General features: G+C 37.4%; 1 non-coding gene across 1 annotated transcript; it reads left to right on the top strand.

Moving 5' to 3' along the window:
• Positions 1 to 5,563: 5,563 nt before the first annotated feature.
• LOC140752627 (U6atac minor spliceosomal RNA) lies at positions 5,564 to 5,654 on the top strand. The gene has a single exon (XR_012103448.1). It is a non-coding gene; the product is annotated as a U6atac minor spliceosomal RNA (small nuclear RNA).
• The last annotated feature ends 7,052 nt before the right edge of the window (positions 5,655 to 12,706 follow it).

Below are 12,706 nucleotides of genomic sequence, written 5' to 3'. Positions count from 1 at the left end.
ACACACACATACACACACATGCGTCACACAACTTATTAAGCAGAAATAAGCAATTATTCCAGAATAGAACAAGAAATAAAACCCTAAAAAACTATTTTTTTTTGTTCTTCCTACCAAAATTAACTTGCAAAATTCTGGATAGGGAGAAAACAGAAAAAGTTTATTCAAAAGAATTTCCTAAGAAGGCATGTTAAAAATTGTCTGGTTTCAAGGAATTCTTGTGAAATACATCGAAATTTCGCGATGTACAAGATAGAAACAAATTTAATTTATATTTGCTAAGAAAATTCATCATAGCAGGAACTTCTTAGAAATTCATAAGTTGTGCTCTTAGGAAATCGGATATCGAGATTAATTATGATTTGCTTAAAATTAATTATTTAATAGAAATTTAATCTTAACCTAAATTGGCATAAATATATTATGTAGAAATCCAGACAGACAATATAAAAAAACACTTTTAAAGAACATCAGCGCCAGACGATCCTAATCCTTACCACTCTCTTCAAATCCGATCGTCGTATCTCTAACACTGTTGTCATCATCCCACTACTGTCCCACTGCTGGGCACGGGTCTTCTGTCAGAGTGAGAGAGTTCATAGTCAAGCCAAGTGTAAATTAATGGATTTCACACACTTTTGAGATATTTTTTTAACTCTTCCCAGTGGGTCTAGTCTGTTGTATTTTTACGAGCCCGCGGCTTCGCTCGCGTTACGAAGTAATATTTTCATCCCCTAATTTATCCCCTTGGGGGTAGAATTGATCAAAATCCTTTCTTAGCGGATGCCTACGTCACAACATCTACCTGCGTGCCAAATTTCTGCCCGATCCGTCCAGTGGTTTGGGCTGTGCGTAGATAGATCACTTTGTCAGTCAGTCACCTTTGAGTTATATATATTTAGATAACGTAGGAAACATTATAAAAAATAGACAATATAAAAATTATATATCACGTAGACATACCACTATTATAGTAACAAGCGCATTGTATAGGTACACATATAGCTATATACAAAGCAATTTGACAGTCAAAATTAGCCGAGCGACAAGGCCTCGAGAGACTGAATACTAAGTTCGACACTAATTACCGACGAACATAGAACACGCTTAATTAAAAATGTGTTTGGTCTGAAAACGCTATAATACCAATTAAGTATTTAATGATTTTGAAGCTTACTAATATAAGAGTATAGCCCACATAAAAAATAGTTTTTTTATTATAATATAGGAGTAGCAGACGAGTATACAGTCCACCTGATAGTTAGTGCCTACTGCCGCCTATGAACATCTGTATTCAGCCCTAGATAGGATTAGATATTCCTACCTGAGATCGACCACAGATGCGCCGTTACCCCTGAGGACTAAGCTGGAACGCCTCGGAAAAGTCTGTCTCCCTTACCATACCCTTCAAAACGGAACACAGCAGCGCCTAACACTGCTGTTATTAGGTAGAAATAGGCGTGGCGGTCGTGCCGCCGGAGTCGAACCACAAATGGTTCTACCACCTTCAAAATATTCAAAATAGTATAATAGAATAAAATATTTATACATGTAGTGTAAGTTGTTATCAATTTAACACTACTACTACTATTACTACTATTAGTGAGCTGATGTAATCAAAAACTTATTTTCATCAGTTCTATTTCATTTACTATATGAATTTAAATGGTTACGATTCTAATTAAATTCGATTCGATTTAAATGGTTCTATGTTAGATAACATTTTTGTAACAAAGAATCATGTTAACTGAATCCGTGATTATTAACACACAGCTGGTTGGAAAAGTTATGTTTAACAATGAATATAACGAATAATAGAATGTACAGTTTTATTTTATTAACACATTCGCTTCAACGGTTTACAAGGGAAAAAGCAGCGAAATAAACGATAGGTTTGTTTGTTCCATAACACATATCTTTTCAAATATCATACAAATATAAAAAAAAGTTCAAAAATAAGTAATGTACGCTACAATTAATTTTAACCGCTATTCGTTTTATTTAAGTAACGAATTACGAAATTTTATAGATATGATAAATGTTAAGGGTGAACAACCCTTATTACTAAGGGGTTTGAAAAATAGATAGTAGCCGACTCTGAGACCTACTGAATATGTATATAAAATTTGGTGAAAATCGGTAATGCCGTTTCGGAGGAGAACGGTAACTAACATTGTGACACGAGAATTGTATATATAAGGGCACCGCAAATAGAATAAATATACATAGATGCTTTGCGCTACGTTTACCTTTAACTAAAATGTATTATGTATGAATCCTTTGCGTTTAGGTCACATTTCATAAACAAATAGCTTACGAAATAACAGTTACAACGAACAGTTAATAACGTTACGTACGTGCCGATTGTTGCCGCGATGTTTACATTTATAATTTAAGAATAACACGTTTTTAATTAACTGCTCCCAATACACGGCTCTGCGTTACCACGTTAATTCCTGACGAATTTACTAAGGTGTCGTACGAAGAGAGTGGGAGCGATAAACTGTAACGTAGTATGAACTGCTAAATAAGTATACAAAACAGTTATACACAAAACGGTTATATACAAAACAGACGTTCATCGTCATCATCATCAACCTATTTCTGTCCCACTGCTGGGCACGGGTCTCATCTCAGTGTAAGAAGGATTAGGCCATAGTCCATCCAGCTGGCCAAATGCGAATTGATAGACTTCACATACCCTTGAGAACTTTTTAAGATTTCTCAGGTATGCAGGTTTCCTCGCGATGTTTTCCTTTACCGTTTAAGCAAGTTAAAATTAATTTCTGAAACGCTCATAACATTGAAAAATCAGATGTACCTGGGATTTGAACCTTGTACCCTTGATCAAAAGGCCGAGTTTTTTTACCACTGGGCTAATACCGCTTTTTTTACATTCACCACTTGACACTAGAGAATATTCCGTGTCGTGGATGCCATAGATAACAGATGCCACAAATAACAAGACGCAGAACATCTAATAATAAAATCTAAATCTAAAATCTAAATTTATCATTTACATAAGGTGATGAAACGATACGGTGACCGCTCCGCCACGCACGTCGTCAAAATAATCTCACACCACAACAGAATGCAACGCAAAGTTTGGATATATGTCGTATCTTTGTCATGACCTCTAGCATTTTAACACAGGTGTCGTTGGATTACTCTTAATAGCTTGTAGTTGAATTTTTATTATTTATTTTAGTTCTCTAGTTATCCACTTTTATGATATCTTAACTTTTAAACATGGCTATACTTTACTCTAATTGTATATTTTATGATAACTAATTTTTATTATATTTTCTTCAATTTGCATGCTACCGTATTGTTAGCAGAATAAGAGGACCTAAATTTTGTAACACCTGATTACGTACCTATTCTATGCAAATAAATTATTCTATTCTATTCTATTCTATTCTATTCTATACTATTCTATTCTATTCTATTCTATTCTATTCTATTCTATTCTATTCTATTCTATACTATTCTATTCTATTCTATTCTATTCTATTCTATTCTATTCTATTCTATTCTATTCTATTCTATTCTATTCTATTCTATTCTATTCTATTCTATTCTATTCTATTCTATTCTATTCTATTCTATTCTATTCTATTCTATTCTATTCTATTCTATTCTATTCTATTCTATTCTATTCTATTCTATTCTATTCTATTCTATTCTATTCTATTCTACTTTTTACCGACCACAATAGTCATGAGATTTTACTATTATGTTTTACAGTTCTTGCCGTTATATGTTACACGAAATTTTTCCCGCGACTTCGCTCGCGTTACGAAGTAATATTTTCACCCCCTATTTTATCCCCTTGGGGGTAGAATTAGGGATCCTTTCTTATCAAAATCCTTTCTTAGCGGATGCCTACGTCATTACATCTACCTGCATGCCAAATTTCAGCCCGATCCGCCCAGTGGTTTGGGCTGTGGATTGATAGATCACTATGTCAAGCAGTCACCTTTGAGTTATATATATTTAGATTAAGAAATATTTCGTTGGTGATGGTAAAACGCATCCTTTACCTTGAGTGCTGTATCGTATATTTGCTCTGCTGAGATGGCTCAGGTCATCCAATTTAAACAGATGTTTGCTCGTACCAAACCACTGCTTTGATGGGGAATAATTTACGCATATCTTCGTAATTGAAGGCACATGTTAGAGAAGACACATAGATAAAGATAAATATTTATAAGAAGACCTATTATAAAGCAATTAATAACGTGGCTGCAATCTCCTCTAAACCCACTGCTGGGCACAGATCTCTGACCACAACTAAGTAAGGCCTGAAGCGTACTCCATGTTATTCCAGTTATAATTGTGGAAGAAGATAACAATTTATGGCCAACCTGTGTTAATCTCCGTTTATCTACACACATCAGACAATGATCTTGCCAGACACTGGTCGTAGAGAAAATGTCATAATTTTCCATACAATCCACACAATATTTTTCCAGACGTCAAAGTTGTTCTACTTCTCTTAGATGTTTTTAAGGCCTTAATCCTCCAAAAGGCCTCTTTCTAATTGTAATAACCGGAACTAGCAATTTAAAATGGTTGAAAGATGATAATTCGTGAGAAATTTAGTTATTAGCGGTCATCCATCTAACTCTGATCGACTTCAATAATCTTTCCAGACCAATTAACTACGATGCTATGCTTCTTTTTTTATAATATAGGAATAGCAGACGAGCATACAGTCCACCTGATGGTAAGTGGCTACTGCCGCCCATCGACATCTGTAATCAACCCCAGATAGGATTAGATATTCCTACCTGAGGTGGGCCACAGATGCGCCGCTACCCCTGAAGACTAAGCTGGAACGCCTCGAAAAAGTCTGTCTCCCTTACCACACCCTTCAAACCGGAACACAACAACGTCTAACAGTGCTGTTATTAGGTAGAAATAGATGTGGAGGTGGTACCGCCGGAGTCAAACCACAAATGGTTCTACCACCTTCTAAAAGCTCCTATGGTTATCTAGTCTACGCTACGCACGCCTCACGTTTTATAACGGAGCTCCATAATAATTTTGCTGCAAAACTGGTATGTAAATACAAGATTTACCTTTTTTAATGCATAATGCACAAGTATTTTCTTCGTCGCTTCTTTCCCATCTCAACGATAATTTAAGCTTCAAAATATTTAAATGCAAACATTTATTTATTTAATACTTGTCGAGTTTCTTGCACCGTTTCTTCCCTATAATGAATTTATTTACGGAGGTGTGGTTTGTAGTCTACTTTTAATTGATTTTGAATATACCCTTTTTTGTTGATGTAGGGAAAAGTAAACTACGATGTTTTGAAAGAGACACCGGGCATATGCAAATTGCTGTGCAATCCATCTGATGGCAAGTGGCTTCTGTCGCCCATGGATATCTCTAACCAACCTCAGATAAGATTAGATTAGACATGAGGTTAATAACGGATAGGTGCTCTCCTAAGGACCAATAATGCCTTGGATAAGCGTGTCTCCCTTACCACTCTTAAAGTGGAACATAGCAGCATTTAACACTCCGTTATTAGGCCAAAAAAAAAATAGGTGTGTCTATTGAAAGGAGAGACGGTTAGCACTCCCCTTGACAAGGATGGAACACATAAATGGTTAAGGGCACAATCTTGACCAATTTTCTGTCCCTGTAGTTCCGGGACGAGAATAGGGCTACGGTATCTCCTGCCTGTCGTAAGAGGCGACTAAAAGGGGCTTCCGGGGTTGCGGGCGGCAAGAGTGGGAGCTCAAACCGCCCGGCCAGCGGCCCCGGGAAGGACGACGGTATGTGTGGTCGCATACCGTCGTATACACCAGATGGTGTGGCGAGCGTCAAGCTCACCTGGGCGGAGCCCGACGGGGCAACGCGCTAAGAGGACTCCGGTTGCGTTCCTTTGGAGATCCCGGAGCCCTCAACGCAGCGCAGAGGACGGCCACCGGGGGGGTTTTAGTGCGGTAAAAATCCCACATAACTCGGCGTCGCTCCCACGTTGTCGGGTACCTTTTGAAGGTTTCCCCCTCGACAAAAAAAAAAGGCCAAAGTAGGTGTGGCGGCAGAATGCCTGGTATAACTATGTATCCCAAGCACACCAAAACACAGTAGCACTTAACATTTCTGTTTTTAGATTACAGGGTTACCTAAGTTTGAATTTGATATACCAACTTTGCAAAACAAAGGAAGGACATATCGGGTTTAACAGCTGTGCGGTTTATATTAAGTGATGGGCGACCATTAGTGGTAAATTGTAATAGTAACCCTATTCTACCTACTCTTGTGTTAAGGGTGTTAAACCCGCTCCACATCCTCGCGAGAATCTCGCGAGAACGCGAGAAAAACACGAGAAACGAGAATGTGGAGCCTGTACGAAACGGGTTTTTCTAGCGTTCTCGCGAGATTCTCGCAAGGTTCTCGCGATAATGTGGAGCGGCCTTTATGGACACACTTACAATAGAACGAATCGAATAATTATCTTAATTTGTCATATGTCTACCTGTTTGAAATTGAAACAAATTAGGCAAATTAGGAGTCTAAGCATTATATTGAAGGATCGATAATCAATCATTTCTCTGTCCCACTACTGAGCATGTGACTCTCCCTACAAATATGTTAAAGAAAACTCCATCATATTAGTTCTTAGCGGATCAATACAGACAAGTACATGTAAGGTAATGGCTAGCCCGTGCACATATTTTCAAAGTAAGATCAACAAAGTTTACTGATGTCTACTGATTAGACCAAGTGATTACGACTAGTGATTATAACGTTCTTAAGGCGTCATCTGAAACACGGAATCAGTTACAAAATTTAGCCACTAATGGTCACCCATCCAACACCCATCCGCGCTCAACGTTGCTTAACTTTGTAAACCATTTACGATCTTCAAACCGCAACCTCACTTCGCACATCTTTACCGAAGTTAAATTTTCAATGGATTTCATTTAGGCAATTTCAGGTCCTAAAAAGTATAACAGCTGCTTAATTGACCATAAAATAAATAAAACTGTCCCGGGGTCGTATTGTCGACGTTTCTTTGTTAACGTTTTTACGATGCAGTAAAAAATATGACTTCAATAAAATTATGTTAACGAAAATGAAATACGCAGTTATGTCAACAAAACTGGGTAAAAATGGGGTTAAAGTAAATAAAGTGATAACTTTTCCATTTACTTGACAGGTGTGTTACATTAAATTAATTTGGAATTTAATTTATTTTATGTAAGTTACGTAAAGTACTGTAAGTTAATATATAGGGTGATTTATACAAATGGGCCTTTAGGGGCAAATCCGAAACTATAAGGATAAGCGAAAAATACAGAAAGGAGTTACAAGGCCGATTTTGATAAAAACTAAAACTGTATTATTCGATTTTCAATAAATCACCCTTTATACTTATTTTAGTCAAGTAGATCACAACAAAATTTCTTTTAAATATTATAGAATCTTTAGTGGATTGACTTCGGTAAAACCACCTTACTTATATCATAATAATATGGCTCATAATAATAACTAGGCGTTACTACATTTTACTGTACCAGACAACAACAAATCTAAAATTAAGTCTAGAAACATTCCACTAAGCCTTTCCTATTTATTTCCCACAACAAGCTCTAAAAATCTTTTAAGTCGACTTTAATAATCTTAAAGCTCCCGTCGTTCCTCATTAAAGGCCGCTTCTCGAGAACAATGGCCTCCTGTGGTTAGGTATTCCGCGACTCCGCCGACAAAGACGCAATGACCTGAGCGAAAAGATTTACTTACTTCAGTCTTGTGGTTTCTCATCGATGTACGGTACGTTATTCAAAATGTACATCAGCTGTTTCAACAAAAAAATATATGATATGAAACTGAAACAATAAAATTGCATTACATGTTCCAAGAAATGTGCATAGACGTTCCAATATAAATGACATGAAGCATGGACTAAACTTTCATGAGAGGTACCAACCAAATCACATGAGGTGCCGCAACAAACTTATATGAAGCGTTCCAGTAAAAGTACATTTTTCGTTCCATTTTTGCATTTTTCGTTCCAATTAAATTTCATGTGACGTCACGACTTTCACGGGCGTTGCAACTAACTTATATAGAAACATTCCACTAAGCTTTCCTATTTATTTCCCACAACAAGCTCTAAAAATCTTTTAAGTCGACTTTAATAATCTTAAAGCTCCCGGCGTTCCTCATTAAAGGCCGCTTCTCGGGAACAATGGCCTCCTGTGGTTAGGTATTCCGCGAATCCGTCGACAAAGACGCAATGACCTGAGCAAAAAGATTTACTTACTTCAGTCTTGTGGTTTCTCATCTATGTATTGTACGTTATAATACATTACCGTAGCAATAAAATTGTATTAGATATTCCAAGAAATTTACATAAGTTGATCCAATAAAATTACATGTGGTGTTCCATTTTTTTATATATAATATAGGAGTAGGAGACGAGCATGCAGTCCATCCGATGGTAAGTGGCTACTGCCGCCCATGAACATCTGTAATCAACCCCAGATAGGGTTAAATATTCCTACCTGAGTTCGGCCACAGTTGCGCCGCTACTCCTGAGGACTATGTTTAATTGGAACGTATAATGCAAAAATGGAATGCAACAATTTATTTTTATTGGATCGTCTATTCAAGTTTCTTTAAACATCTAATACAATTTTGTTGCTAAAGTACGGCTTCACATTATGTAACAATTAATTAATATCATCATCATTAACCCATTACTGTCTCACTGCTGGGCACGGGTCTACTCTCAGAATGAGAAGGATTAGGCCATAGTCCGCCGAGCTGGCCAAGTGAGTATTGGTAGACTTCACATACCTTTGAGATTTTTTTTAATAAATCTCTCAGTTATGCAGGTTTCCTCACGATGTTTCCCTTCACCGTCTGAGCAAGTGATAATTAATTTCTAATAATTATGCACATAAATTTGAAAGATCAGAGGTACGTGCCTGGGATTTGAAACACGGACCCCTCGATCGAGAGGCCGAGTTTCTTAACCACTATCACTGCTTTCTTTTATCAAATTTCACTGCCGTCGAATAATGTTTCTACTGAAACCATATCAACTCTAGAGCGTCAGTAAAAGACGAGCGTGAACTCGATACAAGTTACCAGTACCCCATTTCGCAACAACAGTGTCGTTGAGTTGTTTATGCGAATTCCGGAGCTAATGTGCCCCCCGGCTGTTGATTTATGTCGTGCAACTACTCAAGAACTAATAACGTTAACTACTTGTGGCTTGTCAAACACGAGTCCTATTTGAATTCTTGTTGAATTTATGTCCCGTTCAAATTTAATTTCTTTGCCTGCGTTGAATAGGATAGTGGCACGCCATTTTTTAAAAGTGAAAACATTTTTTTGTGAATTAAGCGATTTTGATGAAGGTAATCTTATGAATTCAGGTCTTCATCATCATCAACCCATTATTGTCCCACTGCTGGGCACGTTTCTCCTCTAAGAATACGAAGGATTAGGCCGTAGTTCACCACGCTGGACAAGTGCGTATTGGTAAACTTCACATACCATTGAGATTTTTTTATAAATATGTAAGCAGATTTCCTCACGATGTTTTCCTTCATCGTTTTATCAAGTGATAATTAATTTCTAATTCGCACATGATTTTGAAATTCACGTCATCAAGATGCTATTGTTAATTGTATACAAGGGCGTCGCCAAGGGGGTGAGATTTGTCTGTAGCTAAAAATCACCTAATATATTACAATTCTTTCTACCCGTTCGCGTCGCTAATAAATCAGTTGTTACCCTTTTTTTTTTTGTTTACGAGGGGGAAACCTTCAAAAGGTACCCTATGCCGTGGGAGCGGCACGGAGTTATGTGGGATTCTTACCGCACTAAATCCCCCCCGGTGGCCGTCCTCGGCGCTGTGTAGAGGACTCCGGGATCTCCAAAGGAACGCAACCGGAGTCCTCTTAGCGCGTTGCCCCATCGGGCTCTGCCCAGGTGAGCTTGATGCTCGCCACACCGTCTGGTGGGCACGACGGTATGCAGTCAGTTGTTACCCTAGGAAACCAAAAAATATTCCATACATCAGTTGTTCTCCCTTGTATCGGCAGATGATGCCCGTGATTGTGTGTATGTATATCAGTAGTTATGAGTATGAAGTGTTTCCTTAGCCAGCAATGAGGCTATAGATAATGTACCTACGTAATGTTAACACAAAATACTATAAGTGGCTACCGTCTATGGACATTTACAATCAACCGTAGCTTGGATTGTAGTTCTAGTTAAGATTAGCCTGAGACGCCTTGTTACTGCTGAGGTCAACGTCGGAATATATAAGTGTCTGTTTCTTAGTAAGGGTCGTCTCTTCAAATTATATCAACGTTGAATGCTGCTGTTATTAGGTAAAATAGTTCGCGATGTCTCCGCAATTCTCCACACTCGAGTCAATTCTTTTTTTTATTTATTCAAAATGGGTTCTTTATAACATTATTTTTGAATGTCAATACATCTATCGCCACTTCACGAGGTGTTTCGCTATGGAGAAGAAGCGGCGAAAGAATATCCGTAAAACACACCTATTAAAAAATGTTATTTAAAATGATAAACTCAACCTTAGTGTACATGTGGAGCTGGAGCTTCTTCAGACCACACCATTTTATCAGTCGAATAATCACTTAGTTTATAGTACGTACTATATATACCTAGCGTAGCTATAGAGATATAGTATAATGATACTATATCTCTATATCTGCCTAAAAGAGCAGTTTTCACATAGATTGTTTTTATTACGATTAGAATACAAAAAAATATGAAGTATTACCATTTTAAAAACAGAAGGACCATCCCCAATTATTGTTACGTAAGCTAAGTTTTTGCAAAACGAATAACGAGAGATAAAGTAAGCGAGCTTTTGTTTTAACGCAATAACCTTCAGACAATACTGCGAAGTGAACAAAAGAAGTTTGTTTAGAGCCAAACTAATATTGAGTCTGCGATCGGTCTAAAAAAACGAAAACGCGTATATTTTCATAAGAATAATTATTATGTTAATATTATTATAAAAATAAATCGATTTTCTTCTGAAGAAAATATATGTGTTTTTATATACGAGTAGTAGATGAATATGTAGTGTACTTGATAGTAAGTGGCTTCTACCGCCTATGGACAGATAAGATTAAGATCTGAGATTGGGAACAGACACCTTGCTACCCCTGAGGACTAATTTGGAACACCGCGGATAAGTATGTTTCCCTTACCACACACTTAATATCATATTATTAGGCACTCGTCTTTCTATAGCTAGCAATTAATTACTTGGAGCGTACCCCACCATGTTGCTCCAGTGTGTATCGATGTCGGCTCTTAGGCAGAAATAGACGGGGTAGTAGGTCTCCGAAGAGGTTTTACCACCTTTAAAGCGTTCCTAACCTTTTGTAGATCCGATGACATTTATATACAAGTCCCAAGACTAATTTTTTTTTGCTTTTGCCGCCCATGGACATCTGTAATCAACCCCAGATAGGATTAGATATTCCTACCTGAGGTCGGCCACAGATGCGCCGCTACCCCTGAGGACTAAGCTGGAACGTCTCGGAAAAATATGTCTCCCTTACCACACCCATCAAAACAGAACACAGCAGCGCCTAACACTGCTGTTATTAGGCAGAAATAGGTGTGGCGGTGTTGCCGCCGGAGTCGAACCACAAAGGGTTCTACCACCTTCCGTCTCCGTATTCCATAAATACTCATAGTAACCTATTGGATATTCTTCAATTACACTATAGTTATTTATGCTTTAATAATATGATAGCATTGTATAAATGTCACCTAGAACAGAGCACTGTCGAAAATATCAAGTGCCGACTGAAAAGTGGACGCTCCGTGAAATACATAAAAATTAAATAACTTTCCAAGTCATTTACACTCTACGACTTTATCTTTTATTAGGTTTTTTTATTACGTGACTGTTTAGGCTCAATAAATACTGGTAGAACTGTTAAAATACCGATTTAACAATGTTGCACATCGACTTAATCGTTGATATAAATGAGGAATTTAATCAAATAATTTATTTGATTTGATACCTTTTTTATCGACTGATTATATGATTATTATTTCTACTAAATAGAACATAATTATTAAACTCACCTGACAACTCGTTCGAAGGAGAATTCTAGGTCTATCCACAGCCGGCCGACATCTAAAAAAATAGATTTCGATTTTAGGTCTGGTTCAGTTTTATATTTGTTTTTGGCATTCAATGGCAAATATACTAATGGGAAAAATACTTAGATTTCGCAAAAAAAACTTGATTAAGCTTTATTTAAAACTTGGAAGGCTAATTATTTTTATTCCACTGTCTTCACTACTCTACTACTACTCTTATACTACAAAATATATATATTTCGGAACTGGTGGTTCTTTATCGCTCATCGTAATCTTTTGTGGGCTTCAGTGGTCATTATTACAACACAGGAATTACTTCGATTAGAATTAACTTAGATAGGCAGGTATAAGTAGCTCGAGGAACGCGTGATAATTTTAGTGTCCGCACCGGCCGACCGCCAACAGTAAAGTCTAGTCTCGTCTCGCTCGCAAGCCCGGTCGGTTCCCACACCGGCGCATTCCAACACTAACTTTATCGAGTGCCACTAGATGGCGCTAGCGCTCCAGAAACACCTCAGTACCGCCATTTGCGACATATACAATAAATATTATAACCGCTACAAATACC

The sequence above is a fragment of the Epargyreus clarus genome, unplaced genomic scaffold (genome assembly GCF_041222505.1).
Source record: "Epargyreus clarus isolate Ecla_fem2 unplaced genomic scaffold, WU_Ecla_fem_2.2 ptg000024l, whole genome shotgun sequence".
NCBI lineage: Eukaryota > Metazoa > Arthropoda > Insecta > Lepidoptera > Hesperiidae > Epargyreus > Epargyreus clarus.
The sequence above is the reverse complement of the archived record's forward strand: the minus strand, read 5'-3'. Positions and strand labels throughout refer to the sequence as shown.